Here is a 24,249-nt window from a genome sequence, read left to right as displayed (position 1 = left end):
CTTCCGACTTCCTCCCTGAGTCCCGCCCCCTCTCCGTTGCCAAGGCGCCGGTTACCACGTTACCGGTAGGCGCCGGCTGCCAGCCTCCCTCCGGGTCCGCCCTTTTAGACCGGCGCTGCTCTCTAGCCGGTGCGGCTGGGCTTCCTGAGCCCCGGGATGTGGGGGAGCTGGAGAGGCAGGGCCACCCCTTGCAGCCGCCAGTCAACGTTACAAACTAAAGTCTCACGGTCAGTGCCAATTCCAGCCACCACCAAAGTTCAAACACCTACCGTTCAAAGGAACAGAAAGCCGCCGGCGCTAAAAAAAAAAAAAAAAAAAAATCCGGAGGAAAAAACAACCCCAAATGATGGGGCCAGTTCTTGAATATAGATGCCCTAGGAAAAAAGGCTTGAAATACCTTTTGGCCCCAAAGCTGGGAGGTGAGTACTTTGAATTGATAAACGACTCCAAACACATACATTTCCAATCTACCGCCCAAATCCATGTCCCTCGCCCAACAAAATCTAGAGAACCAAGCTCCAGAAACAAGTCCACAGTGAAAACAAGAAATAAACTTCCAGCTAGGTGAATATGTGTACCTAGAAAGGGCTAGTTATTAAGCACAGAGGGCAGGGTCCCTGATCTGAAGATCAGAGAATCAGTACTAAAATTTTAGTTGGGGGGGGGGGGGGTGCGTATTGTTTTTTTGTTTTTGTTTTTTCTGACAGGTGATTATAGATCACTTTTATTTTCTTCTCTCCTGCTGATCTGTATTTCCCAGCAATGAGTATGTATTACATCCATAATAAGTGGTTTTGTTTGTTTGGTTGTTTTGTTTATTAACGTTTGAGAAAGACAATATGGAGACAAGATGAGGCTGGCCTGGAGTCAGAAGTGTTCTTTTTTTTTTTTTTTTAATTTATTTATTTTTATTGTTTATTCTTGAGAGAGAGAGTGAGAGCGTGAGCGGGGGAGGGCCAGAAAGAGGGAGACACAGAATCAGAAGCAGCCTCCAGGCTCTGAGCTGTCAGCCCAGAGCCCACCAGGGGCTCGAACCGCGAACCGTGAGAACATGACCTGAGCGGAAGCGGGACGCCCAACCGACTGAGCCACCCAGGGGCCCCAGAAGTGTTCTGATTCAGAAGTAGCCACTCCTTCCACCTTATTACATCACTGACACCTGCTCTAGGAACACAGTAGAGGGACACTGGGGCAAATACATGATGGCAGTTATGCTTTACTCTAGCGCCTGCCTGGGGATTCATCTGAATCTGGTCAGATGTGGCTTGTGATATGACAGTGCCCATATTCTCTGCTTCGTCCCCAGCCAACTCTTAACTTTGTTCAGTTCCTTCGTGTTCACTCCGCCACTGAGCTTTGGCCAGCTTGCTTCTCTCCTTGTCCAATAATCTCTACTCCAAAGGTGTCTGTGAGGATTAAGGAACACATGTAAAGCATCCAGTACATTGCCACCTTACTCTCTCCTTCCCTTCTAGCACACTCTCCACCCACCCTGTTCTTGTTTCAAAAGCTTCCTCTCAAGCCAAACCTCCTCAAGAATTGGCTGGTCTGAGTATGCCTGTGAGGGTTCATTTTATGGGTTACGTGACTGGAGTCTGGACGCCCAGAAAGGTGGTAAAATATTATTTTGGGGGGTGTGTCTCTGAGGGCATTTCTGAAAGACATTGGCATTTGAACGGGTGGACTGAGTAAAGAAGATTACCTCACCAGTGCGGGTTGGTATCCCGCAATCCACTGGGGCCCTGAATGGAACAAAAAGGCAGAGGAAGGGTGAATTTGCTCTCTTTTGAGCTGGGACATCCATCTTCTCTAGCCCTCAGACATCGGCGCTCTTGATTTTCAGGCCTTTGGATTCAGACTGAATTATACCACCAGCTTTCCTGGGTTTTCAGCTGGAAGACAGCAGATCGTGGGACTTCTTGGCCTCCAGAATCACGTAAGCCTACCCCTGTGGTATATAAAATATAAATATGAGTATAAAAATATGGAACATAAAAACATAAAAATATATAATATTGACTCTAAATGTTATCGATGTAATATATAATATATAAATAGTACATATGATGTCATATATGTTTTTTAAATCTACATAAATATAGATATAAATTACACATAGTTAGCCATTCTGCTAAGGGGCCTTTGCATTAGAAAAATGATGCTACCATCTCGAGCTGGAAGACATGAATGAGACTGGACTGAGTTCTCATAAAACGCTGTGTGCACTGTTGTTCAGTTTGCTTGGAATGCAGAATTCTTCTGAGTAATATTATATAGTTATGAGGTCAAGTATTGTGTGCCTCCCCGGTGGATCGTAAGCTCATTGGGAGGCAACGCTTTGATTTATTCAGCACTGTATTCCTGGTGCCTAGAATTGTGCATGCCTCAAAGGAAGCACTCAATTAATCATTGTTCCATGAATGAATGAATGAATGAATGATAATAGCTACTATCCATTAGACAGTTACTATGGGCCAGACAGTGTTCTAAGTGCTTTACATTTATCATACCCACTCAGTTGTTGTGATAAGCCAAAGCAACTACCGTTGGCCCCATTTCATAGACGTGTTGAGTCACTTGCCCAAAAGTTTAGTAGGTTTTGTGGCTCGGTATAAGGGGCACAACTGGATCTTGCCAGGACAGTGTGATTCTATAGCCCGAACTCTTAGCTGCTAAGCTTGTATGGTCCTGGGACCAGCAGCAGCATCCCCCTGGGAACTTGTTAGAAATGGTAATTATTCTTCTCCCCACCCAAACCCACTGAATGTGCAACTCTGGGGGTGGGCCCAGCCATCTGTGTTGTAACAGGCCCTCCAGGGAATTCTGATGCACTCAAGTTTGAGAACCACTGCCCTCCCCTCTACTGCTTTTCAGTTCCTGAACATCTGATCACTTCACTTTCTAAGAAAGAGAATGCCACTCACGTGCGTACGCTGGAAGAACAAAGGTGTCCATTTAATGTTGTGAGTGTGTTTGTGTTTGTTTTTGTTATTAATTGAAGGTATAGTAACTTTGGGCAAGTTACTTAATGCCTTTGGACCTCAGTCTTGGCATTTGTAAAATGGGCAGGGGTAGGGGGCTGGACTAGAGACAAGGATGGCATTAAAAGCATCTGAAGATTTTACAAAATTCCAGTACCTGAAGTCCAGCCAGACCCATTAAATTTGGCCTCGGTGTGGGGTGACACCAGGGATTGGCATTTTAAAAAGCTTCCGAGGTGGTTCTAACAGCCAAAGTTGAACTAGGGCCTATCCTAAACCAATCACAGCAATCTTCGTCCCCTGATTGGCGTAAAGGTGAGCATGTGACCCAGTTCTGCCCAATGAGATGTAAGGGAAAATGGCAACGTGGCAGGGGGTGGGGGTGGGAAGAGGTCCCTGTGGGAAAATTTTCCCCGTTTGAACTTTGTGGATCCTTGCCCTGGGTGATCTTTAGCTTTAAAGAGAAAGAGATAAAGACCAAAATTACAAACTCACATGTCTCTAAGCAGCCTGGGAGTTAACTACGGCCTGCGTCTAGGGTGGCAGAGTTTGTAGATGAAAGATTTAAGCAGGAAAGGACTGTAGGAGGGAAGTACTGGATGGCTCACCATCAGTCACAAGACTGGAGACCCCGACTTCGCAAATGGGGCAAAGACGGCCCAAGGAACTGAAACCAAGGTCAAAAGTAGGCCACGGAACCAAGCCAGTAAGGAAAGTGCAGCTACTGCGGACCTTCGGAGGCTACTACCCCCGCTGCCGCTAGAAACTGGATGTCGCTTTCACCAATTCTGCTGTCAGAGAGAATTCACCAATTGTCTCCTGCACTGGATGCTAACTAAAGCTAGCGCCCCATTAAAAGCCTGGGGGAGACATGCGTAATTGTCCAGGCCCAGGTCACATGCTAATGAATCCCTGGTATGTAGCTTGAATGTCGGGAAATGACCCCGCCTCCCACCAGGACTTGTAAACTGAGGACATCCTTGAATATAGGGGAAGGGTGCAGATACCGGTGGCCAACAGATCATAAACGTCCACACAAACGTCCACTCTGCCAGTATTTGGCCACGAGGGACGGCCTCCAAATGTTGCCAGCACTTCTGATTTTTTTAGGGAAATCAGAAATTTAGATGTTTATGTGAAATTACTGTAAACATGGGCAACTAATTAAATTTCTTTTTTTTTTTTTTAACGTTTATTTATTATTGAGAGACAAGAGAGACAGAGCATGGGCATGGGAGGGGCAGAAAGAGAGGGACACACAGAATCGGAAGCAGGCTCCAGGCTCTGAGCTGTCAGCACAGAGCGGGTCGCGGGGCTCCCACTCACAAATGGGGAGATCATGACCTGAGCCGAAGTCGGACGCTTAACGGCTTAACCGACTGAGCCACCCAGGCGCCCAGGCAACTAATTAAAAAAAAAAAAAAAAAAAAAGACACCTGGTCAAGCAAAAATGTTGGATTACTTTATGACTTTTTATTTCTTGTGGACAGATGATCAGGCAAAAGATGCAGTCACTCCTTACGCTATGCCTAGATTGTAGACATTCTGGGAGGATTAAGGGTAAGTCATACTGGTATCTCCCTGTGAATTATGACGTTGATGAGCATAGCCACAAACTTTTCTTAGGTAGGGACACCTGGGTGGCTCAGTCGGTTGCGTGTCCGACTTCGGCTCAGGTCATGATCTTGAGGTTGGTGCGTTCGTTTGAGCCCCTGGCGGGGCTCTGTGCTGCCAGCAGGGAGCCTGGAGCCTGCTTCTGATACTGTGTCTATCTCTCTCTGCCCCTCCCCTGCTTGTGCTCTGTCTGTCTCTGTCTCTGTCTCTCTCCCTCTCAAAAATAAATAAGTATTTAAAAAATAAAAGACAAAACAAACAACAACAACAACAGAACCCTTTTCTTATGTAATCAGAACCAGATGTGGGAGTGCTTTGTAAAAGAGCAGCTCCTAGAGATGGCAGGATCAGAAGTTACAAACAAAATTAGCAACGAAAGGCATTTGCTCTTAAAATTGAATTAGGGAAAGGGAGCCCTGGATTTTATTACTCTCAGCTTTGGAACAAACTTGGCTTTGGACACAGTACTTACTGCCTTAGTTTATTTTTAAGATTTGTTCTTATGAGAGAATGGGCTGCGAGGCTATCTTTGGAAGATGCTGGCAGAAGAAAATCAAACTGGGTCTTTCTTCTGAACATGTTTATACTGGTGAAATCATGTTTAAATGAAGAGCAAGGACTTGAAGGAGGGAAAGATCTCCCAAGGGCTGTTGAAGAGTGTGTGTAGAGGAAGGGCCGTCTTCTTTGGTGACCACGGCAAAATCATCGACTGATGAGGAATGTGAATCCTCAGATCTTTTGGGGGCACTTGTTCCCTTCAATGAGTTTCTCTTGTCAGAAGCCCCCAAACGCCCCACATCAGGGTTTAGGAAAACCACTCATCACCCCCTAACATGTGTTAATTGAGTAACTAAGGAATGGTTATTTATCGATTCCTAAATCTGATTCTCTTTGAGATTGAAAGGGTGATTCATATGAGTTTGCTCCATGGGCTCAAAAAATTTCACGTTTCTGAATTTTTTCTAATTAAATATAACCTGGCACAAGTTCCTCCACTGTTTCTGCCTCAAGTCAAGGGAGTTTGGAAACGCATTCGGTTGGAGTTGTTGGGTTCCTTGACTTTCCTGGGATCATTCTAAAAGCCTAGGAGGTTGTGGGGAAAGAGGCCAGGAAATTTGAGTGAGGGCTTTCTAGTGTTTATTTTTTTCTGCAGTCTATCGGAATAGATGCTCCTTGCCACAGATTTGAGGTTCAGGCTTCCCTGTACCCCTCCTTCAAAATTCTCCCACCTTCTCCTCCTCGCCTACTAACTCAAAGCGAGGTCCCGGAACCAACAGTAGCAACACTTTTTGGGAATTTGTTAGAAATGCAGGGTCTCTGGACCCACTCCAGAGCTCCTGAATCAGAGTTGCATTTTAACCAGGTCTCCAAGCAGCTGGTGTGCAGATTTTCGCCGAGAAGCCCCAGATACCACATAATGTATCTCTCTCCCACCATTGTGCTCCTCACTGCCACCGTTCTGCATCTCTAGCGTGGAATTCAGGGAGTCAGAACTCTGCTCTCTCAAGTAACACTCCCACCTCCTCACATTTTGATAATTCAACTCCCAATCCCAAAGTTCCTAGGCATCCAAGCTCCCCTGAGCCAGGCAAACCCAAAACCTACCCCCAGGACTCTGAGGCTTAACTGCTCGGGGTGGGGGTGGGGGTGGGGGGGAAGAAAAAAAACAAAAACAAAAACCCTTAGTCTTCTGTGATGAGTCTACAGTAGAAAGTTAAGTCCAGTTAATTTCCCAGTCACATTATTTTGTCACATACATTATTTTGTAACAGGCCCTTCAGGCTGGTGAAGTTTTAAAAATATTTCTTCTTCTGGAGTCTTTCCTGATTCTCTCAAGTTTGAGACCCGCCTAATTGCCCTGGGCTAGAATCTCTGGGGTCATCATGATTACAAAAAGAGGAACAGACGTTAGTTAATAAGGAGGGGCTGGCAGTGTAGTTACATTATGCTGGCTCTGTTTGGTGCTGGTCCGCCCATGGACCACACCGCCTTTGGGTCTATGAGATGGAAACGCAGAGGCCAAAAGCAGTTGGTGCGTACCTGTCGCACAATCTGTGTGCAGAATGAGGGGACTGTTTATCTCCCCTCTCTCGTCATAGCAGGGACCCTGGGGGATGTAAGGATGTGAGAAATAGACCTTAATATTGGCAAAAGACCGTAGATTCAATTCGAGGATGAATAGTAATAAGAAAATGCAAATTACTGTCATTACTTACGTTGCATGGCAGAGTTACACAACACTTTATTATACAGTAGATGCTACACAAAGAACTGCTATTTATAGACATTTTGTCCTGTTCCTCCAATCCCCCTAAACCCACTCTTTCAAAGCATTTGGCCCAAGTTCAATGGCAATGTGATAAGACAAATGCATTTACTTCAAATACATGCAGTGCCAAAAAATCAAACGAGAGAGCAGTACTGAAAATTGAAGAGCCAGGCTTGCCCCAAGTCAACGTGGAGGAGAAGTTTTAAGCCTGAAGATATTTTAAGTGTTTCGAAGATATAGGGTTCAAAATATATTTTAAAAACTTCTTTCAACTTAAGAGAAAGTGTATTTTTTTTAAAGGGAGGCACCTTAGAATTCAGTCGTGTTCCAAACTGAAAATACTTGGCAGATGTGCAGGAAATTAAAATATCTGGCATGTTCATTAATATGAGGATTGGACAGTCGTGTCTTGAAAAAGTCATAACATTTAAAGGCCATTTAAAGGTACAGATTTGAAAAAAATTTAAGGAAAGCAAATTTCTTTCTTAAAGGGGTATCTAATTAAATTTTCACGAATCTCATGGGAGTGACTGATTTTGTGCCCTCTGCTTTAATTTTGTTCTTAAATTTAAGGGATGTTGGACAAAAACAACATGCTCAGTATGTCATATTTTGGCAAATGTCAACCAGAACTGGCTTGTTAAACATGGGTTATCTTCAGTTTGTGCCAATTAATTAATTTAAAATGTTTTGTTAATGCTAAATTCAAATAAGTTCTTGGTTTTGATACAACGTCTAATTTTCTTCTGTTTCTCAGGTGATTTGAAATTATAATTGAGAATAAATTTCACAAAATTAACACATAAAAGGGCATCACTGGAAACATTTTCCATTGCATAATTCCAAATGCCATGGAAATGGTTGGCGTATTTGGATAGTCATGGAACTTAATTCCATACGTACATATTTCAAAATTATCCATCTGCTCAACACCAGGAAGGGTTTCAATGGTAAGATCTTGGTGTACCCAATTGTGGAGAACTTGGTGTGATAAAATTTGCAAAATCAAAATCGTGTTATTTCCTTAAAAAACAATTAGTGGGATTAGAAAGTTGGTCCAAGCCTGCAATATGGTGTTATGAGAACAAGAAAACAAGATCCTTTATTCACGTCTCCCTGTACTCCTGTGTGACCGCCAGGGAGAAGGTGCACACAGAAGTTATGAACTAAAGGTAACCCCCCAGATTCTGAGGACTAGGTGACGTTAGCTTAAGTTTTACTGTTAACCAAATGAGAGCTTCTCACCTGAAATTGTGAGCGCTGAAAAAATAACAGTGACATTCAAACCGTGCCCTAAGTATATTTATATTGGAAAAATACCTTGACATCTTTAGTCCAAGTACTATAAACTATCCCAATACTATTATTGAGCTATAGTTAATTCACTTCTCCTTTGATTTGTAGCAACTGTATAAACAAAATGGATGCCAATTATTTACAAACACATAAATAAAGTGACCGTGGTAGATTGTCTGCAAAGATGGTTGCTGGCCATTCCTCCCATCCCTATGGGTGCATGAAGCTCCTCCTCTCAAGAGATGGAGTCTATTTCCTCACTTCTCGAAGGCTGGCCTTTGACTTGCTTTGACCACGAGAACATGGTGGCAATACTATCCCGGAACTTCCAAGCTGAGGCCTGGAAGTTTACACTTTAGCTAGAGGGAATACCATCTGCTGTGTCAAGAAGTCCAGGGATTCCTGCTGGAGAAAGAAGCCAATGGGAGGGGACTCCAGGAACTCAGCTGACAGCCAGAAGGCCCCGGAGACATGAGGGAGTCCAGCCAACACCACAAGAAAAGAGGCCCAGCTGTCCTATGCAGTCCCCAGTTGTTCAAGCCATTTCGGCTAAAGCGCCAGCCCTGTGAGTGAGGCCATCGTGGGTCTTTCAGCCCCTCGTGAGCCCACCCCAGCTAACACCACATGGAACACAGAAGAACTGTCCCTCTGTGCCCGGCCCTAATTCCTGACCCACACACTCATGAGCAAATAAAATGGTTGTTATTTTAAGCCATCACATTTAGATGTGGTCTGTCTGTTACATCCCAGTAGATAACCGCACAGCGACAACTTTCTAAATCCTTAAAATTGGGGTTTACTAAATCTTAAAACATTTCGGAGGCTGAAAGGAAAAGGCTAGTAGAATATTCATTAGCCAAAGCTGTCATAACTAAGGGAATTTTTTAAAAGTCCTTTTGAAAAAGTTTGTGGCTGTGTTTATAAACTATCTCAGTTGCTAATATTTCTGTCACCGAGAGGGATTTGTTTGTAAGTTAGCTAATGTGTAACCTTGACCATAGCAATGACAAGAGTAGTTACTTTGATACTCACTTCATTTTCACTTGGTGTTATGTAAATGCAAAATTCCAAGGAAGGTGGGAATAATGAAAAACAGCATTACAAACTGGGCCCTCTACTAAGCACTCTGAGGCTGCAAATGTTATCTCTATAGAGCACACCCGACACACACGTATATTAATAGAAATACTTGTGTGCACGTATACCTGGACCTAAGACCAAAAGCAATTTATCTAGGGCTAGAACATGCTTTAAGCGAGTCAGAATTGTTATTCAAATTATAAATATGACTTGCAATACTAGTACTGAATTTTTAAAAACTTGGCCACCTCACGTTACCAAATTTGCCAGCCTTTTGACAATGGTGTGTGTGGAAACATTGCTAGCAGTTTTGTCGACCTCGAGATTTTTTTTTTTATCTGCAAAATTGGGATAGATTTTTTTTTTAAGAAAAGAACATTTAAATTAGCAGGTGACATATGGATCAGATACTAGCTATATTTGGTGCCTGTTCACTAGAAAATTACATAAAAGGATAGTCAGGAAAGGAGGTGAAAAAGAACCAGTAAAAGGAGCCAAATACTAAAGGGAAGAAAAGTCTAGTTTATACATAAGACATTATTAGCATAAGGCATTTTGTTCTGTAATGTAACTGTTGTAAATGTAGGAAGAGGATAGGAGAAAAGTGGTAAATATACAGAAAATAAGAAGAGAACAAAGTGAGTTTTTAGAAAACCAGACGCATGCACACAGAATGAAGGAAAGATCTATAAACTAGTCTACTGGGTTTCCATTTTTGGTTAATATTTTGGATTAGATCATGTAAAAACTTTTCCCACATTTGATAGTCGTCTAGATAATGCTGGATAAAATATAATGACACCAGAAAAAAGGGGATAATCTTTAGGAGTCAGCAAAACAGAGGGTGAAAACCAAACTGGTAAGGATTATCTTCATGGAGCTGGGGAGGAGTTTCGGTTGTAAAAGTCCCAAAGGACAGGGAACAAGACTCGGGGGATGGAACTGTGGCCTCCACATAGACAAGGACCCTCAAAGAGCTACACCCTTAGGGAAAGGGTGGAGGGACTAGAAAAACTCATCCAGCCAACATAGATAATAAGGAAGCTTATCTCTTTTTTTTCTGGACCCTGAGTAGGAAAGAAATGCCCCCTCTGAATTCATCACAACAGGACTATACTAACATAGGTTTAGAGTTCAAATTTATACAATGGGTAAATGAGCTAAACAAACTCTGAAAGGACAAACCTTCAGCCTAGATGTACCAGATGCCCATAAACAAAGATCTATTTGTTCAAAATTACAAAACACACAAGGAAACAGTCCACCATGAGCGAGAGTCAACAGAAACAACCAACAACAAGATCAGATCCCAAACAGTTCAGATAATTGGTTTATTAAAGACCCATTTAAAATACATTGGTTGACAATGATTAAAGCCACAAATAAATGAATAAACACGAGAAAAGAACGACTCTTACAGTAGTTTTGAAAAAGAAACTAGGGTGCCTTCACCTTGGTAAGCGATTTTTCCCTTTATCATTGTCAGTGGAACCAAATATTCAACATGAGACTGCACCTACGCATTGTATATTAACCAGAAGCAGTAAAGTTTCCCCATGAGTCATCCATTGTCACTCATTTAGCAAACATTTATCAATATCTGCAATGTGCCACCAATTGTGCAGGGCCTGGAATGGGGGCGTGGGGAGTGTTCAGCAGGTGAAGGAGACAGACTCTCCAGAGGGGCAGAGAGAATTGCAGGCAAAACAGACATTTAAATTAATTTCTAGCGTGATGCATGTACCCAGGATGAAGGGAAGAAAACAAAGACCCAGGCTAGGAGGGGCCTAGGAAAACCCTAAGGAAATGATGCTTCAGCAGAAATCCAAAGGATGAGTAGAATTTATCCTGATGGAGGGAGTAGAGGAAGCTGTCTAAGCAGAGAGGAGAGGATGTTGGAAGGCCTGGATTCAAGATAGGCTGGTGCCTTTGAGAGTCTGCAAGAAGGCCACTAAGGTGGAATGAAAAAACCAGTGGGGGCGTAAGGTGTATGTGTAGAGTCACCATGTGAGGCTGAATAGCTCTAGGGGCCATATTCTGAATATCATTATATGCTAGGCCAACCAGTTCAGATTTGGATTTATCCTGCAGGCACTGGGGAAATTTGGGAGAGAAAAGACCCGTCAAATTTAGGCTTTGGAAAAGACCTTTCTGGGGATGAGGGGCTAGATGGTTTAGAAAAAGGTAGACCCATCATTCCTCAAGGTTGTTGTAACCACAACAAAAGGAAGTTCTTATCCTCCAAGTTTTGGGGGAAAATACTTGAACTATTTTGATAAGCATCAGTGGGGGAATAAAACAGTTAAGAGGATGTAAGCTTGGAAATACATCCACTGTGCATTCCTAAATGCAAAGACAAGCATAAGAATAATATATAGAACACACTTCCATTTTTACAAAGAGAAATAAAACCTAAAGTCATCCCTGCATACATGTGTGTGTGCAGTAAAAAATATATATTAATATGAAAGAAAAGCTCAAAAACTTCCAGCCCCCTCTTCTTATTCTTCAGGCTCCTATTGTGGATAGGTGTTGAAAACAATAACAACGATGCTTCCTGTTTTCAAATTCACTGCTGATTGTCTAAAGGAATGAAAAAGGAGGAAAACTCAAAATTGCTCCAAGGTCAAAATCATGACTCCCTCACTGGAAAGTGAGCTTCCTGGAAATAAGCCACATGTTTTATTCATCTTTGAATTTCCCCAGTCCCTGGCATGTAAATGCCCAATAAAAGTTTATTGGATGTGAGAATAAGAATATGGGAATTTGGGAATGCCCTAAAGGTTATGCAGAAACTGGCCAGAGATTACATTTTGGGGAGTTCAGTTCACATATTTATCAAGCCTTTGTCGTGTGCCACCCTGAGCTGGCATGTAGGGTGAGGGGAGGCGGTTGTGTCTAGCAGCTTAAAGTCCTAACCTTAGCAACAAGCAAAGGAGGATTAGAAAGACATGGTCAAGGGTACCTACCAGCTTTGGAGTTAGGCAGACTGGGGTTTAAATTAGGATTCTTCCACTGACCAGCGGTTTGACCAAACATAAACAGCTTAACCTCTTTGGTCCTCCACTTCCTTATCTGCAAAATAAAGATTATGATAATAGTGCCCACCTCAGAATGTTGAGAGACAGAAATGAGATATTCATGTTGTGCACTTAGCACAGTCCTTGGGACAGAGTAAGCTCTCGGTTCACATGAGATATTACTGTAGACAAATGTAGGGCTCAGATGAGTGTATCTGCTTGGTGCTACTCTTGCCAGTTACTCTAGAATATCTCTTTGGTAACTTTGGTAGGGAGAATAATGGTCCCCCAAAGATGTTCATAGCCTAATCCCTGGATCCTGAGAATATGTTACCTTCCATGGCAAAAGAGTCTTTGCAGATGGGATTAAGTTAAGGATCTTGAGATGCAGAGATTATTCTGGGTTATCCAGTGGGTCCTGTGTCATCATGAGAGTCTTTATAAGTGAAAGAGGGAGGCAGGGAAATCAGAGAAAGGTATGGCGGTGGAAGCAGAGGTTGGAGTGCTGTGTTGCTGGCCGGAGGTCACAGGTCAAGAATTGTGAACAGTCTTTAGAAGATGGGAAAGGCAAAGCAATGGATTCTCCCCTAGAGCCAATACCTTGACTTTAGCCCAACAAGATGATTTTGGACTCCTGACCTCCAGAATTGTAAGATAATTTGTGTTGCTTTGAGCCACTATCTTTATGCTAATTTGTTACAGCAGCCATAGGAGACTCATACAGTAATGACGGACAAAGAGATGGGCTGCCCAGACCGTATTCAAGGAAAGACTTGCTGTCCCGTTGCCGGGAACACAATCAAGAGATGGCCTCTGCTGTCGGCTCCTTTGGCTTCCGCCTTAGCTGCGGAGAGCTGTTCATCCAAGGTCATGTCCTTTTTGGGGCAGCTCACACCGGGTGACTGAGGGAGGCAAGAGTAGGATGGGGCTGTGCAAGCCTGTTACTTTGGCTCAACTCAGAAACTCTGACAGGCAATCATTGCCACAGAGCTTCCTGTGGGTTTGGCGGAGGCTTTGTTGGATGTGCACCATGGTTGGGCTTTTCTCTCTGCCCAGTTCTGCTTTGTTTAGAAAAAAAAAAAAAAAAAAAAAAAAAACAGTTCTCCCTCCTGTGTTTCTCCTTTACTCTCATACTACCACACTCACAACACTTCTGACACCAGATACATGGGGGTTTTCCCCGCACCAAGCAATTCTGCAACACCAGCTGGGTGTCCTACAATTCAACTCAATTCTGACACTATATGCAGATAGCATCACATCCCACGGGTTCAGCGCTCAGTCTTGCCAGACTGCCCCCTCAACCGCCACCCAAGATGCCTGCTACAAGTCCAGCTCGTCACCTATACTTCTGACTGACTGGCTGTAAATCAGAGTTCTTGCAATCCCCTTCTCAGGTTCAATTAATTTGCTAGAGCATCTCACAGAACTCAGGAAAATAGTTACTTACATTTACCAGCTTATGAAAGGACGTGATAAAGGATACAGATGAGCAGGCAGATGGAGAGATACATAGGGCGAGGTCTGGGAGTGTCCTGAGTGCAGGAGCTTCTGTCCTTGAGGAGCTGGGGTGTGTCAGACTCCCAGCATGTGGATGTGCACACCAAACTGTAAGCTTTCCAAACCCCAGAATAGTGGGATTTTATGGACGCTTCCTCATGTAGCATGCTTAATTATTAACTCCATTTCTAGCCCCTCTGCCCTCTCTAGAGAACAGGGAGTGGGGCTGAAAATTCCAAGCTTCTAATCCTGGCTTGGTCTTTCTAGTGACCAGCCCCCATCCAGGAACCCATCTGGGAGGCTACACAGAGTCGCCTCTTTGGATCAAAAGATGCTCCCGGAGCTCTCATAGCTTAGGAATTTACAAGGGTTTCAGGAGCCCTGTGTCAGGAGCTAAGGAAGAGACCAGCTTTTATATTTCCAATTATCCCACATGCTTCCTTCCACTTGTTTTCACAGATGTTGAGTCCTAACTGTTGTACTTCAAACTCTGTTTCGGTATTCTACTTCCAGGAAAATCAACCTGTATCAGAAACCCATCTGACAGGGAAGAACTATATCTTTGAGATTGTAGGTCACTATTTAACTGTCTGGATTTTTTAAAACTTTTAAATTTCTTTAAAAATAGAGAATAGTAGTATTTCATCCATAATTCTTTCACCAGTGTGTTTCACTGCTCTTCTGTCCCTTTCTTAAAACATAAAATAACATAATGTAGCATAATGTAACATAACATAACATAACATAACATAACATAACATAACATAACATAACATAACATAACATAAGGTAACGTAACATAACATAAATGAAATAGAAATAAAAGCAAAAATCTGAGTTAGAGGGGCACCTGGGTGGTTCAGTTAAGTGTCTGACTTTGGCTCAGGTCATGATCTTGCAGTTTGTTAGTTCAAGTCCCATGTCAGACTCTGTGCTGACAGCTCAGAGCCTGGAACCTGCTTTGGATTCTGTGTCTCCCTCTCTCTGCTCCTCCCTGACTTGGACTCTCTCTCTCTCAAAAATAAGTAAACATTAAAAAAATCTTATTTAGATCTGGGGATAACATAACCTGCTCATGTTGTAAATAGGAAAGCCAAGTATAATTGCATTTGTAATTTTATGTGTGCGGGAAGTAATTTGCAGTGTTTAGGTGCTAGCCAAGTTGAGCTGAGGAGTAGAGATCTCATAGGAAAGTATAAAGTGGTCTTGTCTCCTCAGATGCAAAAGAGGGCACAAAATTCATCCTTTGGAGGGCTCACCCTCTGTTCATATGTATGGATATTTTATTACCTGATTCAAGACATTTGAGTTTTATTTAATAAACCATTGTGAAATTTCCAGTTAAAGCCAGTATATTGGGAGACACCTTTATTTCCTCTTCCTCCCAAAATCTGACTGAAAGACAATAAAGGGATGAGAAAGTACTAACTCACAAGGACAAAGAGAGTGGGAGAAGAGACAATAGTGGATAAGAGATTTCAACAAATACTGGAAGACAAAGAGTTGTTGGGGGGATTTCTGGTAAACATGGTAAACTAATACTCTACTTTTGTCTTTGCTTCTTCCAGAAACCCCACTAAAACAACAAGAAGGAGGGGCACTTTGCTGGCTCAGTCAGTAGAGCACATTGCTCTTGATCTTGGGGTCATGAGTTCAGGCTCCACATTTGGCATAGAACTTACTTAAAAAATATATTGGGGCATCTTGCCAGCCCCATCAGTAGAACATACGACTCTTGATCTCAAGGTTGTAAGTTTGAGCCCCACATTGGGTGTAGAGATTACTTAAAAAATTTTTTTTAATTAAAAAAAATAAAACAACATAAAGGAATAAAAAATCTATGTATTAGATATAGATGTGCCACACCTGAGGGGAGAGCAGTCACCAGCTTTCCATCTAGAATTTTATACCCAGCCAAGCTGTCACCAGAGTAACAGAGCAAAGATATTTTCAGACATGCAAGGACGTAAAAAAACTATCTCCCATTTACCCTCTTTCAATAAACTTTTGGAAATGTACTCCAACAAAATGTGAGTAAAATAAGAAAGAGTGAGATAAGACTCTAAGGAAGAAGAGATTCAAAGTGAGGAAGAGGCAAAGGAAATTCAGAGGACAATGGCAAAGGGATGATTCAAAATGACAGCTGTGCACTAGGCCCTAGAGAATAACGTGTCCTGATTGGAGTAAGAAAACAAAATCTGAGAGATCTTGGAAAAACACGGAACTGATTCTTTGAATGTAGAGAACATATTGTTGATAAACTTATGACAGAAATGTTGGAGCCCTTGGAAAATTACTTAGAAACAATACTTAGAAAACCAGAGAAATAAAAAAACCAAGTCAATAATTAACTCTAGGAAAAGCAAAGGGTTTTATAAGAGAGGAAGCATGCTCATAGAGCATCTACTTGGTTTGGTAGAAAACAATATTTATATGGTCATAATATAAACATTTGCTACCCCCAAATTGCTGTGTAATGATGTTGGAGAGATAGGAGAGGCCAAGTAAGGAGTGGTGTTAGTGTGGGGGAAATGAACCGATAGACATTCTAAAATTGATAAATCAAGAAATAGTAGTTTAAGTTTCTTATTTAGAAGGATGGTAATAAGTACCAGGGAAAAATGTTTAAGGTTTGGGGATGGTTGCCTCTGGAGAATAGGACATGAAAACTAAGATGGGGAAGGGTAGGATAGAGGGGTTCTTTTAAATTATGTGCTTTTCAACTATATTATTTTGAATAAATCATTAGATATTGAAGATAGCAATATATACTATATTAGACTATAATAATAAGTCAGTCAGAGAAAGACAGATATACGTTTTCACTCACATTTGGAACTTGAGAAACTTAACAGAAGACCATGGGGGAAGAGAAGGGGAAAAATAGTTTCAAACAGAGAGGGAGGCAAACCATAAGAGACCCTTTAAATATAGAGAACAAACTGAGGGTTGATGGGTGGCGGGGGGGCGGGGGGGAGAGGGGAAGATGGGCATTGAGGAGGGTACTTGATGGGATGAGCACTGAGTGTTGTATATAAGTGATGAATCACGGGAATCTACCCCCAAAACTAAGAGCACACTGTATACACTGTATGTTAGCCAACTTGACAATAAGTTATATTAAAAAAAAAAAGATATTTTGAAATTTAAAACATTAATTAAAACTTGCTTTGGTGCACTTTTAGAAACAGTTAGAATCTTCTCATAAAAATGAAGACTTGAGAAAATATTCTCAGAATAGTGGTCAAGAACATAGACTTTGGGGTCTGACAGTTTGCTTTTTAGCCTTAACTCTGCCATGTGCTATGTGACCTTAGATAAATCACTTAACTTCTCTGAACCTTGATTTTTATTGCCATACAATGTGGTTATCAATAATACCTATGTCATAGGAATGATTTGAGAATTAATTGAGATAAAAATCAGAACCATAACAATTAAGGAACTGTGCTGAGCATTTTGTACATATTATCTTACTGAATCTTCATAATCTGTAAATTTTGTGAAGAGTAGACATCACAATGCCTAATTGTTTAATTACTAATTATTTAATAAACATCAGCGGTTTTCTATCAGTATTTTTATGGGCATGAAGATGAATAGGAGAAAGAGAATGAAAAAAAAAGGCAAACTCAGTAACATTCTGCTTACTTTGAGGCCAGATCTGTGATATCCTCTGTCCCCTTATTACACATAGTCTTGAATGTGAAATAAGAAGAAGGAAGTCGCCAGGACATCAAAGTTCTGTTCACAAGTGACACTTTTTTTGTTTAGCTCTGCATTGTTTTATTTAACCGTGGTAGGTGTGTCTGACTGGCTCAGTCAGTAGAGCATGGGACTCTTGATCTCAGGGTTAGGAGTTTGAGCCCCAGGTTGGATATAGAGATTACTTACAAAAAATAAAATTGTGGTAAAATATACTTAACATAAGATTTACCATTTTAACCATGTTTAGTTGAGTGGCATGTAGCACATTCCCATTGCTGTGTGACCATCACCATCCTTCTCCAGAACTTTTCATCTTCCCACACTGAGACTCCATCCCCCTTAAACACTAACTCCCCATGGCCCACTCCCCCAGCCATGGGCAGCCACAATTCTACTTTCTGCTTCTATGAATTTGACTGTGATGGGTATATCATATAAGTGGTGTTTGTCATTTTATGTCTGACTAAGTTCAATAAACTTAACATAATGTTTTCACCCATGTTGTAGCATCTCTCCAAACTTTATTCTTTTTCACGGCCAAATAACACTCCATCGCACTATTTTGTTATTCATCCATCAGCGGACACTTGGGTTATTTCCCCTCTTGGCTATCATGCATAATGTTGCTATGATACATGCAGGTACAGATGTCTGTTTGAGTCCTTGCTTTCGATTCTTTTGGGTGTATAACCAAAAGTGAAATTGCTGGATCGCGTGGTAATTCTACGTTTAATTTTTTGAGGAGCCGCTATACTGTTTTCTGCAGCAGTGCACCGGGGTTATAACTTCTCCCCATCCTCACCACCACTAGGGGTTTTGCACATCCAATCCTGGGTCCATAAGGAAGAGATTCTGTTGCACAGATTTTTAGAAATAGAATTGCCAGGCCAAAGGATATATGCCCTCCAGAAGAGTTGTATTGACATCACCACTCTTGGTATATGAAAGTGCTTATCTGCCATATTCTCACCAACCTTAGATAACTGCACTCTTTAAAATTTGTTATGCTGATGGGCCAAAAATATCTCATTGCATAAATTTGTATTTTTCTGATTACCATTAGAGTATCTTTTTTGCATTTTTATTGGCTACCCGTGTAATTTCGCTGTGTTTTAATCAGGTCTCTGTCTGAGGACCTTTGGCTTGTCAACCCACTGCATATGTGGAATGGCCAAACAAGAAGAGGAATATGGGAAAGTGTTAGAAATGCATCCAATGACAATAAAATGACTGCAGAGACATTCAAGATGATCACCTTGAGTCATCAAGTTACACTGCATTTAGGAAGTAGAATAGTGTTCTACAAAGAGTTCTATCAAAAACGGTTAAAAATATGAAGTCTTAGTAATTTTTAAAAGCTGCCATTTATTGAACATCAACCATGCGTCATCCTCTGTGTTAAGGCTTTTCAAACATCATTTTATTTCATCTTGGCTTGAACAAGTATAGTGTCATTTTATGTTGTAGAAAGGAAGGTTTCTGGAGACTTGCCCAAGGTCACAAACCGCAGTGAGTGGGTAGTTGGGTCCTAATCCAAATTGGTGACACCCTCACCCTTTGAGAGTGACATCTGAGGGAGGTCCTGGAGACTCATGGACCACGTGTACTATGCTTACCAGTGTCCCAAATAGTACAGGCCTTTGCTTTTGTTTTTGTTCTTGTGTGTGTTTGTTTTTTTGTTTTGTTTTGTTTTGTTTTTGCAAATCCAGAGTCAGTAGACTTTCGGGAGAGGACTTTATTGCAGTTCTGCTAAAGTGTGTGCCGTGATTCACTGGGAAATGACTTTAGGTGGTGCTTAGGCAACATTCAATGGGACTGAATCACTCAGTGAGGAAGTTATTCTCCGTTCTGTCCCTCTCAATCATCTCATCAAGGAGAGAGTCTCCACGTGGTGCTCCCAAGTCTGTAACACCTCTTTGGCGTTTGCTGATGTTGTCTTTTCACCAAATGCTGCCACAGATTCAGTGCTTCAGCAGGTACTAATGTCTAGGTAGAATTTCATAGCATTTTTAAAAAAATGATGTTTACTTTTACATTCATCATCTCATTGTGGCAAGATGTCTGTTTCTCATTTGAACTAATAAAGCAAATTTCTCTTTTAAAATGAATTTACTTTTGTAAAAATAGTGACTCACTTTACAGAAAATTGTAAGCATACACTGTTACCAATTATAAAATAACTGGACAAAATTGTGAATAAAGGTAACACTTGAGTGAAGTTTTGGAGACACTGCTCCCTGGGTTCATAAGAGCAATATCTAAGCTCCATGGGTGTCACTATTTGTTAACTCTATTCATACTTGCCTGACTGGATACATTATATCACATGGGATGCTTGTTATAAACTTTTTTTTAAAGTTTTTTAATGTTTATTTATTTATTTATTTATTATTTTTTTTTTTCAACGTTTATTTATTTTTGGAACAGAGAGAGACAGAGCATGAACGGGGGAGGGGCAGAGAGAGAGGGAGACACAGAATCGGAAACAGGCTCCAGGCTCTGAGCCATCAGCCCAGAGCCCGACGCGGGGCTCGAACTCACGGACGGCGAGATCGTGACCTGGCTGAAGTCGGACGCTTAACCGACTGCGCCACCCAGGCGCCCCAATGTTTATTTATTTTTAAGAGAGAGAGAAAGAGATAGTGCATGAGCAGAGGAGGGACAGAGAGAGAGAGGGAGACAGAGAATCTGAAGCAGGCTCCAGGCTCCGAGCTGTCAGCACAGAGCCTGACGCGTGGCTTGAACCACGAACTGTGAGATCATGACTGAGCCGAAGTCAGATGCTCAACCGACTGAGCCACCCAGGTGCTCCTGGGACGCTTGCTATAAATGCAGATTCCCAGGACTTTAACAAAAGAGCCTTGGTAGGTAGATCTGAGATGGGCTGAGGACTACTGACATTCCAGCTCAGTTGAAATGGTGGACTAGGCCTGTCTTCAAAAACTAAAAGCCAACATCTGTACTTCCTATGACGAAAATAAAAAGTGTTCTCAATTTACCAGGTAAACTAAACTGGTACTGATTTATCTGATTCTGTGCACAGAAGCACAAGACAGGGGAAAACCTGTGATCTGTCCCACTCAGCATTTCTAATTTTTTCCCCATTTCTTCAAAGGAAAGGAAAGTCTTAAAAATTACAGAAGAGACTTGTAAAGGACCATCCGTTCTATCTTTCAGACTCAAATGCAAAAAGAGGTTCAATAACCTCAGGGTCTGGCCTTTCAGAAGTCAATCAAATTGTGGATGATTTGAGGCTCATCCGGGACAACGTGGGCAATTTTGCCCACTCACCACATGAATTTCTTTTTTCTTTTTCTTTTCTTCCTTCCCCTCCTCGCCAAATCACAGATGGGTGCTGGAAGCCGAGCCGACACCGTGCCCTGAGGTGCAGACAGCTGTGGTGGGGTATGGAGAGGAGGCACAGAATGTGCCTGATGAAACTGACCAGACAGACGTTCCAATCGTGAGCCAGAAGGCAGGTGTGGACTTCGTTTCTGACCTGGGCTGTCTGTGGGGAAGGTATGCGCCAGGGTAGGATAGCGTGCCTTGAATATGCCCCGGACTGTGGAACAGGTTTTGTTTTTTTCTGCCAGCAGATGCTTTTTTGTAGTGTTGAAGGGCTTGGTGGAAGAACCAGCACATAGGAGCACATGGAAAATACACGGCCAGGATGTCAGCAATCACGTCACGGTTGCACTCTGGAAAGGGGTGATCACTTTGAACAACGCACACGCATTCACATGACAATCCATTAAGACTCCAGCCTGGGTAAACAGCGGGTGTTCTTTATCAGATGGCCTCCTTAGTGTATGGCGTGCTACAGGTTAGGGCCCTTCACACCAATTGAACAAACACGGGGTTAACTTTTCAGTTTTCTATGAGGAGCTTTCGATGCTGTTTTTGGTAATGAAGCAGTGGACTCCCCTACAAAAAACAGATTTTTTATTCCTGTGTTTCTTGTATCTGTCAAGATACCTGTTGAGCAGCTGAAGATAGCATATATTTGTAGGGGTAGTTACCAAGAACAACAAAAGATATTGACTTTAAAAACTTTAAAGATTCTCAACGTGTGTGCAGTTTGATCTGTGACATCTGAGGCCAGAAGAAGGCATGTCTCTAAAGGGAAAATGTAAAGCAGGAGTTCTCAACTTTGGCTCCACACCAGAATTACCCAGGGGGCCACACTCCAGACCAAACAAATCAGAATCTCCAAGGTGGGGGGTAGGACCTAGGCAGCAATAGTTCTAAAAGTTTCCCAGTGGATTCTCATGTGCAGTTGAGGTTATGCATCACTGCTTTAAGGGGACATTTCCTTACTGTTTTGAAAGTGGAGTAACACTTTTGGGGAAAACAGTATCCATTGACATCTCATTTACAAGGGAATGAAAACAGAAATCACCATACCATTTGCCTAATTTCCGCATTTTATTTTCTGCCTCGTTTCTAATTGTTTTATGTGAGTATTGGAAATCCTGCACTTTAGTGCCAATGGGGACCAAACAGAGCAGATGAAGATCCCAAGGGAAGATTGGGGGAAAGGGGACTGGAGGGGATCAGACAGTGTGAGCCCCAAAGTTGAGTAGCAGCCCTGCTCTCCTCCTGACGTGGGGGGGGGGGCGGGGTGGGGGGGGGGGCAGACACAGCTCAAGTGGGGGCCAGGGTTTTTGATTTCCAAATAAATTGCTCATCAGAATTTTTGTATGTGAAATATCCCATTTTAGATATGTTAGCCACAGATTTAAAAAAAAATTTTTTAAACTCCATGCAGCCCAGTGAAACTCATGTACAAGCCAAATTTGGCTGCCTTCCAATTCACCTGGTTTATACGCCTTTTAGGGAGCCGGGATTCTTCTTCTTTATATTATTGTGGTAAAATACACTTGCCATAAGATTTACCGTCTTAACCATTTTATTTTATTTTATTTTATTATTATTATTATTTTTTTCAACGTTTATTTATTTTTGGGACAGAGAGAGACAGAGCATGAACGGGGGAGGGGCAGAGAGAGAGGGAGACACAGAATCGGAAACAGGCTCCAGGCTCTGAGCCATCAACCCAGAGCCTGATGCGGGGCTCGAACTCACGGACCATGAGATCGTGACCTGGCTGAAGTCGGACGCTTAACCGACTGCGCCACCCAGGCGCCCCTATTTTATTATTTTTTAATGTTTATTTTTATTTTTGAGAGAGAGAGAGAGAGAGAGAGAGAGGGAGGGAGAGACCATGAGCGGGGGAGGGGCAGAGAGAGAGAGGGACAGAGGATCAGAAGTGGACTCTGTGCTGATAGAAAGACCCCTACTTGGGGCTCAAACCCACGAACCGTGAGATCATGACCTGAGCTGAAGTCGGACACCTAACCTACCGAGCCACCCAGGCGCCCCTATTTTAAACCATTTTCACGTGTGCAATTCATTGGCAGTAAGTACATTCATGGTGTTTTGCACCCGTCACCTCTGCCTAGTTCTAGAACTTTTCCATTACCCCAGTTGGAAACCCCACACGTATTAATTCCCTCCTCCGGCCCCCTGGCAACCACCAATCTGCTTTCCATCTCTATGGATTTGCCTATTCTGGATATTTCTTATCGATGGAATCCTACAGACCATGGCCTTTTATGTCTGGCTTCTTTCCCTTTGCATAATGTTTTCAAGCTCATCCATGTCGGAGCTGGAGCTGGAGCACGCCTCAGTGCTTCATTCCTTTTTAAGGCTGAATACAATTCCATTGTATGGATATGCCACATTTTGTTTATCCACTCATTAGATGATGGGTAGTTGGGTGGTTTCCACCTTTTGGCTGTTGTGAATAGTGCTGCTGTGAACCTTTGTGGGCACAGTTTTGTTTCAACAGAGGGATCATCCTTACATAACAGATGCCCCCATACCACTTATCCCAATTCTGTGCACACTAAAAGGTATTCACGAGTCGGGGACTTAACTATAGGGGGACCGAATTGTCCCGCTTTGCCTTTGATTGTCCCGGTTTTGGCACTGAAAGCCCCACATCCAGTAAATCAGTAGAGGGAGGTCTGGCAGTGCCTCAACTTGTCCACCAGTGGCAGTCTTCTCAAGGCAAGGCCTAATGGTTTTCATATTTTGACTGTGACTTCAGAAATCATTGTGACAAGTATGGGTTTCTTGCAGGTGTCTGCAATCACAATGATTTCAGGACGCTGTGCTTTGGTACAAGCCAGCTCTTTTACGTGCGCCTGGAGGATTCCATTCCTTTAGTCTCAGCTTCAGAATTACCTCCTCAGCAGAGCCTTCCCAGAGCCCCTTCCCTTGCACGGGAGTAAAGAACTCCCCTTCTTTACTCCCAGAGCATAGTTATAGTTACCGGATGCATGTGCATGGGTCTCCCCATTAGACCAGGACTCCCTCAAGGATGGTGGAATGTTGCTGATGGTTTGGTTGGCCCAACATCCAACTCCTCTTCTGACAATAGCATTCCCCCTTTCCTTTGGGAGTTCCCAAAGGAATTCCCCTTCCCGAGGGGAAAGCCCTCCCCTAATCTCCTACAACACAGTTTGGATAGAGTTGATACCACTTCCCCACAACCTAGACCTCGCCTGTCCTCATATTCCATCCCCTTGGCTCACACAACTGGCTCAGGAACAGGCGGCCTACAGCAGGTTAGTGTGAAACCAACTCTGCAGTTTATGCTGGAGCTGGTCGGAACTACATTGGAACTAAGCAGGAAGGAACTCTATTTGTGATAGGGTTGCTAAGCTCTCTGTGGCCACCTGTGCCACATCCTAGGGGAAAGCCACCTAAAAGTGCA

At 42.6% G+C, this 24,249-nt stretch overlaps 1 long non-coding RNA gene across 4 annotated transcripts; it reads left to right on the top strand.

Annotated features, from left to right (window-relative positions):
* Nucleotides 1–104: 104 nt before the first annotated feature.
* LOC123588498 lies at nt 105–19,686 on the top strand. Of its 4 annotated transcripts, none has more exons than XR_006707883.1 (3): nt 105–419; nt 1,844–1,936; nt 18,589–19,686. It is a non-coding gene; the product is annotated as an uncharacterized LOC123588498 (long non-coding RNA). The 4 variants fall into 4 exon arrangements; XR_006707882.1 differs by having other exon boundaries at nt 1,814–1,936; XR_006707885.1 differs by lacking the exon at nt 18,589–19,686 and adding an exon at nt 8,269–8,878.
* The last annotated feature ends 4,563 nt before the right edge of the window (nt 19,687–24,249 follow it).

The sequence above is a fragment of the Leopardus geoffroyi genome, chromosome D3 (genome assembly GCF_018350155.1).
Source record: "Leopardus geoffroyi isolate Oge1 chromosome D3, O.geoffroyi_Oge1_pat1.0, whole genome shotgun sequence".
Classification (NCBI taxonomy): domain Eukaryota; kingdom Metazoa; phylum Chordata; class Mammalia; order Carnivora; family Felidae; genus Leopardus; species Leopardus geoffroyi.
The sequence above is the reverse complement of the archived record's forward strand: the minus strand, read 5'-3'. Positions and strand labels throughout refer to the sequence as shown.